Below are 5,284 nucleotides of genomic sequence, written 5' to 3' on the forward strand. Positions count from 1 at the left end.
GGATAATTAGCTTGTTATTCTTGATCTGGCCATACGGTCCGCCATCTTGGATTTTGGGCTGATGACGTCATCAAATTAGCATAATTTATGTATATATAATTATGAAAGATACGCTTAATAATATAAGATTTTATCTATGTAACAAAATAGCAGTAATATAGCAAATAAATGTGAAAAATACATTGTTAGAACCAAAAGTAGTGATTTTTGGCAAAACTGCCTGTCAACAAACGGTTGCCATGGCAACACGAAAAAATTAAAAATTTGTCAAACTTGTTGCCAACAATAGTCCAGGAAAACTCACCAAATTTGGTGGCTCTAGCGTAAGCCGTTCTGGCGTTATAGGACATCAAAGTTAGCGCAGGCCTCAAAAGCGCCCCCCCCCCGTCTGAATAGGGTTAATACTCAGTATAGTCCCATTGGGTTGGTGAATCATTGTATAGCAAAGTACATGTACTTTGTACATAACTATGTGTTCATTAGCCTCTACCAGGCTCCATAGGTCGATATAAAAGTAGTAGAAATTGACCAAATAAGGTCTAATAACTAATGGTCAACTAAGTATTGGAATGATAAGAATTTAAATTAACATTTCTGCGACGGCTCAAAATTTCTTACAAAGACAAGATCTAAACTTTATATCTGTACAGAAGTTAATTCCTTGTTGACTTAACGCTGTAAATAAGTTACCTTCATTGCGTCTAAAAATAAACTTAGCCAACTGTAAGCTATTGTGTCAAGATTGCTATCGTAATATACGAGTCTTCATACTGTATACTGTATAGTGATTTAATAAAAACTAGTTAGATACCGTAGGGTACTAGTAGCGATCACCACGGGTCTGCCTACAGAAACAGACGAACCTTAAGTTAAGATGGTATTTCACTGCACTTGGGGAAAAGGTGCGGCACTGAGTGGTTCGTTCACTGTGGCACTGTTGTGCTGTTTTAACGTTTTTTTTTCGATACTCCGTATTACGTTAAAGTATGACTTAAGAATAAACAAAACGTAAGACAATTTGCAAAAAAAGAGTTAGTTTATGATTTTTCGTGTTGCCATGGCAACGGGTTTCTGAAAGGCATACTTTACGAAAAAACTAATTTTGGTATAAACAATGGGATTTTAAGATTTTCTTGTTAAAACTAAACTTTTTATCATATATCTGTATTATCTAACACATCTTAGTTGAACATTTATAATTAGATATTCATAAATTATGCTAATGAAATGACGTAATTGGTCAAAATCCAAGATGAAAAGTATAGCCAGCTTATTTTCACTCGGATTTTATCACTTATTTGTATTTAATTACAGAAAACATTCATGTGAAGGTTTTAAATCCATTTTCATGGGGTTTTAACGTTATATGTTGAAAAAAATGTATCTTAAGGCATTTAATGTTGTTAATCCAGGATGGCGGATAGCTAAACTACAGATGAGGTCATTTTATGACGTCATTTCGACGTCGTTGCGTTGGCTTTTGACAACAGAAGTCTTATAACACTTCAATATTGATAAGAAACCTTTATTGGTAACTTTTTGTTTGAAATATTTAGGTATTATGGGAATTCCCAGTTTTAGCAAAAAAATCCTAATTACATCATATTACGTCATGATGATACAAATTTTCAGGAATTATAAAACTTGACAAGGATATCAACCCTGCAAATTTGGTGATCGCACAGTAAAGCCCTTTTGAAAATACGAAGGAGGTGGGGGTGGGGGTGAGCAAGGCGGCCAAGGCCATAGGGCCATAAAAGCCCAGTCTGGATAGGGTTTAACATCTAAAAGCACATGCTACATTCATAAAATTCATAACAACAAGTCCTTTTGATTTAACCTGTCGTGCTTAGCCTTCTTTAGCAATATCTTCATCCACATTTTGTCCTAAACAATCATAAAACAATCAGCACTTAAACTCTTCATAAAAAATCATCATTGTGCATATGCAGTATGTACTATTTGATGTCGTCATAGCTTGGCACACTACATCGGTCTCAGACACGTACGAACTGTTCTCCTCAGCCTGAGGTACGTCATCCGTTTCCATGGTGATATACTTAGTGACGTCATTGCCCCTTGACACGTGCGGAGTGTTCTCCTCAGCTTGAGGTACGTCATCCGTTTCCATGGTGATATACTTAGTGACGTCAATGCCTGTAGCCTTCACTATGGTGGCAAACCGTGAGCTCTTATTGGCCAAAAGGGCACGAGGGGTGACGAATGTGGAAAGTTGACGTTAGCTTAAGCCAGAAACATCGTAAGTTTCCCGGTATTTTTCTTTCTGTGCTGGGAGTGTAACCCGCCCGCCCCATTCAATAGCGCACGCCGGATAATTTATCGGGGTTGGTTCTAATAACTAGCAGTAATAAAAAAAAGCCGGCTGGAAAGGTAGGCTGTCAGAGGAGGCCTACATGTATGCGCACTAGGAATGGTCTGGACGAGTACAGTATTTTGTACTGCGAGGGCAAATGTTACCCTCTGATGTCCAAATTCCCCTGCAAACTATCATCAATTTAGCCAGCGGGCTTAGTCTGGTAGAGACTACTTTTGTAGAAATTTATAACTGGTATGCTTTAGCACAAGAAGGCAAGGGGGTTGCAGGGCCATTATAAAATCACAATTATAAGAGAATTGATATCGGGATATACATGCTTCTGCATGTATAAAGTGAAAAAAAATGTACACTTTCTTCCTCTTGCAAACAACGTTATAGGTACAACACAGAAAGCCACATGAAAACAAGCTACTGCTTCAGACAAGATTTTATTCATAACATTGGCAGTTATGATGGTTAATGGTGTATTATTTGCCTAAGATAATATGGAGGTATGATTCAGGGCATGTGCTTGTTTTGAAAACATCAGAAAGCAGTGAGCTCTATACACAGGTAAGAAGTACTGAAACAGTATCTGATATGTGACGTTGAACTTTTTCTCTGCTTTGTTCCTAGCGAAGCCAAAGAGACTGTACCCTCATACATAAGGGTATCCACCCTATCAAATCAAGCAGGGAAAGCAAACGTCCCTTTGGACATTATTACTTAGAACAAAGTATCACAAATATTAGTTGAAGCAAAATTTGTTTACGGGGGAACAAGTGCAAAAATAACGCAAAACATATATTGTGATAAGTGAAAACCGAATATCATGAAAACCAACAAACTATCATGTAAACTTGTTTGTTATCTTAACTTTGTACCCATAAACAAGGTATCAAGGAAACGCGGGCGAACATAAAGTTCTTGTCAAAACTTGACACACAGATTCACAGCAACAGATGTGTTTCTCCATTGAGTTCCATTGTTGAAGACTCCGACCGGTTGCCACTAGTTTCATTTTAAACTGTAGTGGCTGTAGTCCTCCATCTGACTACCCTGAGAAAGGGGTAAAGACTGAATCATTATCTACGCGAAGAACGTAAAGTCATGCTGTACGTCACCTAAGGTCAGGGCAAACTGTCCTGTAGGATTTCAGGTGCGATATGTACCAGGACAGAATGCACTGGAAAGTTAATCTCCAAACAGATTTTGTTTTGTCAAATGGGAAGGAAGATATGGGTTAAACACGGATCTCTGACACGGAAATGATGCCATAATATGTACCCTATAGCTAAATAAGCGGTCATACTTCGACGATGCCGCAAATAAGGCATAAAAGACCTTCTTTTGGTGGATATGAAGTCTGCAGTTCCGTGGTACAAGATCTCATAAGCATAACAAGTGGTTTTGTTAACAAATTGTATCAAAAACCAATACCCGCTTTTGCTGTTGAGTTCCCCAGTTTGATAAATGATGTACTTGATAGATAGACGAAATGCTCCAACCTGGTATAGGAATCCGATCGTACATGTTGCCAGCCGCTGAAAACACTTTCTCCCCATCTGAGCAGAGCTTGCTTTTCACATAGCATTGGTTGACTATGTTGTACTGGAACGACAGGCATGCCGAGTCGGCACAACACGCTTCCGCACAGCCCTGGAGGGTGACACCAGGAGGACTGGATATGTCCAAACCTGGACCTGAACAATCAGTCCGGGGGATGTGGCGAAACGCTGATAATCCGCATGTTTCTGAAAAAGAGGAATGAAGCTTGAAACCATCGTGTGTTGCGTAACTGGTAGAACGTTCGGCTCAGAATCTATAGGTCCTGAGTTCGATCCCCGCCGTGCCCCCAACGTTGTGCCCTTCCTCACTTCACCCAGGTGTAAACATGGATACCTGACTTCGGTCAGGGAGGTAAAAGACTACCTTTAACATCTGCCTATACCTCGTATGTGGCACATATAAGTTACAAAACTTGAGTGCAGAGCAACATTGTCCTACTCTGTCAAAAAGCAAATAGAAAAAAAGCTTAAAAATCCGGCCACAAGCGCGCACGATTTACTGCGATTTGCGCTGTACGTCATAAGTCGGGGAACATTCGAGCTCAATAGTTGAAATATGTAATTCCCTGGTCACAAAGGTCGTAGTTCATCGTGCGATAAGGTCATAAGAGCGTACCGGCGTCAATCGCTGGTAAATCAAAGTAAAACGAGGAACCTCCTATGACGAAAAATAGGGCTGAATTGGATTTTGAACATGTATGAAGTTTCTCCATCGTCGTAAGTTTTTTAATTGTCCCATGTCAGACTTCATTACGGGCATAAATTTGTAATGATGATGTTAATTATTCATATATCTTTAGCATGTTGTGATAGTTTCAGTTTTCCCTGATATTTTTCTTCAGGCTTTATTCAAACAAAATATAACATCACATTACAAATCACAACAGTGCAATAGAAACATTAATTACAAGCATGCCAGGACAATTCTGTGCTGTTTCTTTACATCGCTAAGGTACAATAAGCGGTCAGCTTTAAAATATCTGTACATGTTACTGGTTTTTCCTGATATTATCAATGTTGACGAAAAGGGAAACTAGATCAGTCGCAACTGTCCGTAGAAATGCCTGCCTCCAAGGAAAGGTTTTCCACGTGAGAGATTAAGTATTTTCCATGTGCACGTGATGTTTGAAGGCTACATAAACGTGCGTTCATAATTAGATCAGATCTCAGCTCTCCCGGTCTCGGGTCACATTACCATAACGCGCGTTCTGCAAACACTCAGCGTTCACTGAGCGACTATCTCCATCGGTAACCTCAGGTAAGTGTTTGGCTTGATCAATTGCAAAATTCCATGGAGATCACGCCGACCCTAGTGGTCTCCTTATACCCCCCTCACATTAGGCGCGATTCGATCGGACGACGAGTCTGCGAGCTCTACTTTACGAGGAGGCATGACCCG

Source organism: Branchiostoma floridae, chromosome 16 (genome assembly GCF_000003815.2).
Source record: "Branchiostoma floridae strain S238N-H82 chromosome 16, Bfl_VNyyK, whole genome shotgun sequence".
NCBI lineage: Eukaryota > Metazoa > Chordata > Leptocardii > Amphioxiformes > Branchiostomatidae > Branchiostoma > Branchiostoma floridae.